The following is an 8,568-nucleotide window of genomic DNA, read 5'->3' as shown; positions in this document are numbered from 1 at the left end:
AATGAACAGCATTCAGTTGATTTAGTTTAAGAAAAAGCTGCAGTGGAGCAAATGGGAATTTCCTAATACCACTTGAACCTGCTGTCTGTTTTAATTTTTATCTCATGCCAACAATGATGGCTTAATTGTAACTGTCAGCTTTTCAGTAGATAGTCACTTTAGTGGGCTCACTATAAACAAATCTATTTAAAATCCTGGCAACTAGGGGCAAACATCTCTATAAAACATCTAGAGCTGAGCAAATGGCTCAGCCAGTCTTTTCCCCCCTTCTGCAAATTGCACTTGAGCACAGCTCTGGCTATGCTCACATCACTTTTGTGTTCTCTTCCCACGGATGCTCTAGTTTTGGGTTGTTTTTTTTTGCTGGCACATACCAGGCTCTTAAGTGGGAGTAAGGAAATGTTAATGTCAAGTGAAGTGTTTTTTCTTTCATGTCTGTCCCTGAGCTCCCAGCCTCCATCAGAATTGGATGAGGAATGACTAAAAATGTTCATCTGCCTTCTTTTTCTCCTCTGCTTCCCCACAGTAGATAGAAAGCATTACCAAAAGTGTTGTAATTTCAACAAAGCTTAAGGGAAAGCAAATCACCGTGTTTCTCCAACACTACTCCATATCCCACACTGGGAAAAAACCTCCCAAAACCAAAACTCCCAAATATCTTCATCATCCCAAATCATTTTCCCCTCCCCGTACCTTGAGGAAACTCAAGAGATCGGGCAACAGCAGCCCACTGCAGGGACTGCAATCTCAACTCTGGCTTTTGACATGAAGTTGGGTTTCAGCAATAGTAACTATTAGGATTTTTTGGTGAAGGGAGATCTCTTGCTTTTCAGGTACATGAGCAGTCAGGCAGGCTTGGGCTCCCACGTGCAGAAACCCCTTCTAAACAAAGCATCTGTCATCCCCTGTGTAAACCTGAATTGCATAAAGCAAGACTCAAAACAATGTGCCTCTCATGGTAGCTAGTAGCATCCTACTCCTACCAGAGACAGAGCAGGCTAAGAGCAGGCCTGGGGCTCTGTTAATTGAGGCTTGCTTTGAATATCCTCTGTACGTGGGGCTCCCTGGCAGAGGTGTGGGCAAGTCCTGTCTCAGTGCTTTGCCTTACCACACACCATACTCATTCCAGCACCAGATGCTCTCTCTCTAGACTTACGTTATGCCCAGCACACACAGCAAAGTTCCTTCCTTGGTGAGTGGAGGGGAATAAACTCCAAGCACACCTCCAGTGCATGGCTGTTGTAGGCAGCACTGCTGCTCCATGTGCAGGACTGCCAGCACTGAGTCTGTTCAAGGCACTGATGCTGTCTGCTGTGTCCCCCTTCTCCAACATTGCTGCTCACTGCAAGAATTCCTTTTCCTTGGCAAGACACAATGTTCCCTGAAGTGCTTTCCATGTGGCCTTGTGCAGAAAGGAGAGTAAGGAGGGCCCATGAGCTGCGTGGGCATACACAGGACAGCTAGGGACCATTACTACCACCCTCCCCTTGACTGTTTGTACCTGCAGCTGCTCTATCTCTGAGTTTTATTTCACAGGCATGTTTTAAATTGCTACATGTATATGAAAAGCAGACAATGGAGTTCTCTGCCTGCCAGGGACACGAATCAGGTCAGGAAAGTGAATATAATAAAAGATTGTTTAATATCTTGCAAGAGACATGGCAGATGTTTAACTTTCCTTCAATAAAAATGACCCCATGTCATTTTATTAACTTCGGGGATACATTAGTCTCTTCTTCAGAAGGCAGAAGAAAATACATCTATTGTACCAAAAATTAAAGAGGAAATTGAAGGAGGATGTTATCATGACATGTTTTCCTTCTACAATATCTGTAGGACAGAGTGATGCAGTAGCCCAACTTTAATTAGAGGCAACTCCTGTCAAGTCTTACTCATATGTGCAAAACTAAACAAAATGCATTTGAAGCTCCAATTAGCCATTTTTTCCAAGAAACATGAAAATCAGGCTGCTGCATTCAGCATACTCATTCTCATACTGCTCAGTAAAGTTTCTTAGCACTTGTCTGGTGCAGGCATAGGCAAGCACACTGCACAGGCAGACACGCTGCATCCCTGCACATACAGCAGTAAGACCACGAATTGTGGCAACAGCTAAGGAGCAGATAGAATTCCCCTGACAGCCAGCTGGTGTCTTGGGTAGGGAGAGATGTGTGACAGGTCATTGTAGAATCTGAAGGTTATGTCATATTTTCTTTTGGTACAGCAGGAGGAGATGTCAGCACTGTTTGGTGCTGAGAGCACTTTTTCTTTCCTGCTCAGCTGTTCACTGTGTTGGGTCAGATAATGCTGACTGTGAAAATGAACTAAACTTTCCATGGCTCCCTGAAAGAACTGATTAGGATGGCAGCCCCTAGGAAGCCACAAAGGATGCTGAGCTTTGGGATCACAAAGACCCCCTACTATAGACAATGAAGCAAATGCCTGTTTGTGAGATCAGGACCCAAACTCTGGAGCACCTCTGTAGGGGACAAAGCTCTTGCTTTAACTGCATCAACATACAGCCTTTTTCTTCAGAAAGCTACAAGCTGGAGATGAACTGAAATGATTATTTTTTCAAGACGCTCCAAGTGCTTTTCTTACGTTGTGGAGTGTGTTTTGATGTCTTCTGCTTTTACTTCAAAAGCCTATTTGACCGCATCCCGATCTGACATCCCTATAAAAACATTTGAAGTGTTCCAGCAGTGTGAGAGTGCTTTGCAAAGCACACAGCTAGTTTAAATCGTTGTAGCACTTCATGCTTTTGTAAGTACTTGAATTTGGACATTTTTGTACTGTGTAGAACAATTTTGTAACGTTTAGAGATCATCAAATTTGATGAGGGCTGTGGACATGCACAATGTAACTCTTGAAATGATTAAACTTTTGGAAACCTGTAATAGCACTGCTGACAGGCTTTACCCCCCCACTCCCTGCTGTTCCTGCTAAGTTAATAGCTGTAAATGGTATTACAGTGCTACATGACTGAAGTGTGGGCTACCATGACACTGTAAAGAGAGGAAAGGTTAAACTGCCAAGCTTCAGGTCTGTTGAAACACGACTTAAGCGATCCTCTAGCCTTTTAGTATCTGTTTGGCTTCTCTGTGCTGCAAAGATGCTTTGAAATTTACAGTTTTGCATCTTTTATGGCGTAATCACTTGTCTACATTGACCCTTTGGGTTCAGAGACAAGACTGAGCCACAGCACTTAAGTTATTATATGTCTGTTGAGCTCTTGTCAGTAGTTTTGGGAGGGCTCGCAGCCTGCCCTCTGTGTGATCCAACACAACACAAAGGATTCTTGCAGTACAAGGGAAAGGTTTGTGTTCAGTTCTGTTGCTTCACAATTGGGAGATTAAAATTACATGCAATTAGCAGGGGCTCAGCTGGTGATCACTGAATTGTCAGAGGTAACTCAAACATGTCTCTAAGCTCTCTTTTGTACTATGAATGCTTTTCTCATTTAAATTAATCTGGTTTAAAACTAGTAGTCCATACAGAATAAGTATCAATATGAGGAGTTAACATAGCACAGCTATTGACAGACTAATCTGGGCATGCTCCTGGATATCTGCCATTGTAGACAAGCCCCAACACAAGCTCCTCTTTACTCCTTTAAGACTATTCCTTTTCCTAGTCTGATTTGAAGTATTTCTTCAAGCATTAAGATTTGAGCACCGTGCTCATCAAATCTACTGCTAAATCACCCCAGAGAACTACTGCACCATCACACCCACCCAAGCTCCTAAGGAAGTTTCTTCATATTAGCATAATCTCTAATGCATGAGACAGCTAAGATGTACAGTCCAATGGCCCATGATTCCTGTCCCTACTTAACTTACAAATCTAAGGTTTTGTCTTTGAACAGAAGTTATTTTTTATCATCTATGTAGCCCAGGAAAAACCAGTTGGATGGTTGAGTCCAAAGAGTTGTCAATGGAGTTAAATCCCGTTGGCCAGTCACGAGTGGTGTCCCCCAGAGATCAGTGCAGGAGCAGGGAGCTGACCATTCCCCTGTACTCAGCTTTGGTGAGACAGCACCTCCAATACTGTGCCCAGTTTTCGGCCCCTCTCTACAAGACGGTCAGGGAGGTGCTGGAGAGAATCCAGAGGCAGGCTACCAAGCTAGGAAAGGATTTGGAGCACATCTCCTATGAGGAATGGCTGAGGGACCTGGGGCTGTTTAGCCTGGAGAAAAGAAGGCTCAGGGGAGACCTCCTCACTGTCTACAGCTGCCTGAAAGGAAGCTGGAGCAAGGTGGGGATCAGTCTGTTCTCCCTAATGATAAGCAATAGTACAAGAGGAAACAGCCTCAAGTTGCAGCAGGGGAGGTTCAGACTAACTATGAGGAAGAATTTCTTTACTGAAAGGGTTGTCAAGCATTGGAATAATTCATTCATTTTAAAGCTACTCACCTTTGAACTATACATGACATTGTACGAGCCTGGGTTACAGCAGAGATTCTGCTGCTTTTATTCTACTTTTTCCTGCTGTTTTAAGTAATTTACCTCTTACAGTGCTTGTGCTGTATTTACAAGCAGAGAAACACCTGGTTCATGTTTCCAAGTTATGCCTCTGAGGTGAAATGTCTGTTGTTTGGGAGTAATCATCTGCTCCCTTTAGTCCCTCGGGCTTTTTAGAAACATTCAGGTTGGTTTTAATTCATTTCTAGAAGAATCAAGATAAAATTTACCAACTCTTAAATTGCAGGTTGCAGCATCTAGAAGGTTCTTTTTTTATGCTGAACAGATGAAATACACAACCAGCTCATTTCATCTAGGCTGGTCTGCAGGGTTTCAGACCTTCAGAAATTTAACCTTTTGAAACGTCATCTTCAAGCTTTTATGCCTCAAGACAGACATCTATGATCTGAAGACACATTTGTACAAGATGCCATAGAATTTGAAAGCATCTGTCTGCAATGAGCCTGAATTACATGGTCCAATCCCTCATGTCTAAACCTACAAACAGAGCCCTGACAGAGGATCCCTTACCCATTTCTTTAATTACTTGGAAGAGAAGGGGAAGGGCAAGTTCTCTCTCTTACCCTGGGAACTCTACCCTCAAACCCAGGCCTCTGGTCATGACCTACCTGCCACGATGCTGCACTGCTGCTGAAGTCTTCTTCCCAACGTTGGGATGTAATTGTTATTGTGAAATCAAACTGTGTCATCAAGCTGTCAGGGGGTACTTCACTGACAATATGATACACTAGATTAAAAAAAGGTGAAAATAGATAGATACCTTCACTTATTAGCATAGCTTTACTTTTTAAACCTCCAAATAAGAAATATTGGCCAGCTAACATTAGGAAGTTGTGATTTAGCTCTGGATTGCTTTGATAGGGTTCTGAAATCTGCAAGTAATGAAAGGGAACTCTTCTCTGCATTTTAAGTATTGGTGTCTGCACAGCAATCTGCCTAAAACTTGGGAGCTGTGCACCAGCCCACAGCATACTGTCCCTCAAGGTGCTCCATCTCAACTCTGAGCAGAACGCTGCTCTTCACAGATGCTTTGTTTGCACACTAGTTTCTAGCACCTTGCTCTTTGTCACTATGATCAAGTGAATATTATTACTTAAATATGCTACAGTCATTTCATGTGGGTACAGCATTGGCCAGTTTCCATAGCTACCAGCAGACAGAACCGTTCAAGACCTCAAGGTCTCCTGAGAGTTAGAGCCAAGAGAAAAGTACTCTTGAAAAGGTGATGGGATAGATAGGAAGAGATTGTGATGTACAGCATTAGATGTGCAGAGATAGTAAAGTGTATCTCAGCTTTCAGAAAGCAAGTTATCTGTTTGAAGTTCTGTCCTCAAAAGCCTCAGCAATATTTACCTTGTTTTCCCTTGTTCATTAAAGTGCTCTGTTCCTTGTCAAAAGTGATTTATGGACTCTGTGCTATCACTGAATCTCATTTCTAACTCTTCCTAGTGAGGGGGATGAGAAGGCTTGTCAGTAAGCTACTGTACAGTAGCTATGCACCAAAGGAGGCATACAGTATTGGATTATGTCTATACCTAGTCCCAGGGTGGCTGCAGTTTGTGTAGACTAGGTGTAAGGCTGCTGGTTGGAAGCTGATGGTGAGTGCTGTCCTTGGCTCTGAAGCAGCAGAGCCAGAGAAGGATCATCCACACCAACTCATGACACAGTTCTTCCAGTCCAGCTCAGGACTGCCTATGGAAAATGATTCTATGAAAATATAGCCATAGCTCAGCTGAGCATTGCCCTCTCTCCAACTACCAGCCATCCACTCGTGTTAGGTACCTACTTTGAGCTTATGCCCTGTAGGAGAATGTCCTGATACAGCAAACATGTTTAAGAAAGATGATAAAAAATACATATAAGGGAGTATCAAATTAAAGAATGGAATGAAAAGTAAGCTTTCATCCTTCAGGGTATAAAGTAGCCACTTAAAACTTCCTAGTTCTTTCTATTCTGATCATTCCTCAATAGGCTGTTATTTTGCCTCCTTTTTCAAGTATTACTACAGCCACTGGCAGACTGAAGTTAGTAGAACGGCTTGTAATTAATTCCCAATTCTGTGTTTGTAAAAGTGTGATGTTTTTCATTCTTCTTTATGATCTTTTAAGTCCAACACACCGTAGGTTAGATTACTAGTCATGAAGTAAGGTTTATTTGAAAACTACTGTAAGTGGATCCAATTACTATGTAACTAGGTTTTGACAACTATTCTTTCCCCTGACTTACAGAACAAAACCTAGGCTGTGAATACTGTAATGAAAAAACTAACTCCAAGATGGAAAGGACTATTAAACCATACTGTGTAGATGACATGAAAAAACAGCCAGGAGCCAGAGTCTATGAACTGTCATGAGCCAATCCTGACTGAACATGCTACGCAGAGCAAAGTGTCAATTTACATCCTTGGCATTCAATAGCTTCTGGCCTTCCTTCTGTTCTTCCCCTGCAATTCCATCCATTGCTCCAGGGCCAGCAGGTATGATGCTCTCAGGTATGTGCATTATTCCACCAGCACCTTTGAGTACTGGGCTACAAACTCTCTGCTTCCTCAGAGATGAATTTGCATCTCGAAGTACTGACTGTTGAAATGGAAAGCATCATAACCTGTTTCCCCACAGGGCTTGTCTGCAGTAACATGACTTGCCCTGCATATAAACAAAATGACTTGCATAATGTTTTTCACAAAACCAATTTCAAACACACAAACAAAATGTTAAGAACACCATAGTCTTTTAATAGAGGTTTATTGTTAAGCTGAAGCTTTGTCTGACAAGTGTCAGCCCTGAGCAGCTTTGCTTAAAAAAGCAAAAACATCCAAATGAAACAAAACCTCACAGAGTTATAAAGGGAATGGTGATGGATGCCTCAGCCACTGTAATTAAACTCACTCTGGAGGTTTACATAAGCAGAATAAATGGAGAAAACCTCCCCTTTTTGGAGGAGGCATAGTCAGCATAGACTGTAGATACAAAGGCAGGAGCAAACAGGTCTTGCTGTTCTCCTGAAAGAACCCCAATTATATGAGCAATGCATCCACCTTGTAATCTCAAATGAAACATGGGATGCGAGGCAGCTATTCTTCATACATGATCAGATTAGAGCTTGCAAAGGCATTATAAGGTACACACTTCTTTTCTTAACTCTTTATGAGTAAAAGTAATGAACTATAATCAGGTAACTGCTCTCACGTTGAACAAGGAGTTACTTTTCAATGTCGTGCTTTAAGACACCTGGAAAGGTCCATTGGGGTGACTCCTGTCAGATCCTTCTATTGTACTGGAACAATCTAAGGGGTGAATTAACTAAATTCAAACTGTACACTTCAAGGTATTTCATTAATGAGGTGCAGTGCTCAGTCACAACGTTAATTGATTAGTCTTATTTCTGTGACTGGAGTAGAAACACTAAAAGATAAGACGGAGAGGAAGAATCGGCTGAGCCTTTGAGTCACAAAAAGGCCTTATCCCTTTGATGAGAAGTGTCAGATTAATCTTCATAAATGGTCATAATTACTTTTGCCTGGAGCTCAGCCAAGCCATTCCAAATAAAAATTAAATGATACAAGTGATTGCATGTTCAATCTCATCTCCAGAGTGATAGAACCACCACAGCCCTACAGAAACATACAGACATTCATTGCATGCTTGTAAGAGGGTACAAGCCATTTGCCTAAATACTGAGTGGGTTAACCTAGTATTTATTGATTACCTTTTTCATTAAATACTAGTTTTACGAAGGCTTGCGTGCACAGACTGTCAGTTACTGTTAGACACCAAGTTTCTTTGGTTATCTGCAGATTATTCTCCATTAAACTCCGTTTTAACTATGATCAGCAGACCCAGGTCAGATGGGAAATCTATGACTCATTGAAAAAATTGAAATCTTGGGAAAAAGTAGTGCAATTAATTAAATTCACTTACCAGAAAAGAGAGAGGTACATAGAAACCAAAGCTGATGATATCTGACACAAGAAGCAAGACTCCTGATGGAGGCTCTGAGAATAGTACTAGTACTTCAGAAAAGGGAACGCTTGTAAAATCAAGATCTTCATAAATCTAGTAGAATACTAAGCTGCCACAACCCAGTT

The sequence above is a fragment of the Colius striatus genome, chromosome 17 (genome assembly GCF_028858725.1).
Source record: "Colius striatus isolate bColStr4 chromosome 17, bColStr4.1.hap1, whole genome shotgun sequence".
In the NCBI taxonomy this organism is placed as follows: domain Eukaryota; kingdom Metazoa; phylum Chordata; class Aves; order Coliiformes; family Coliidae; genus Colius; species Colius striatus.
Note: the sequence above shows the minus strand (reverse complement) of the source record.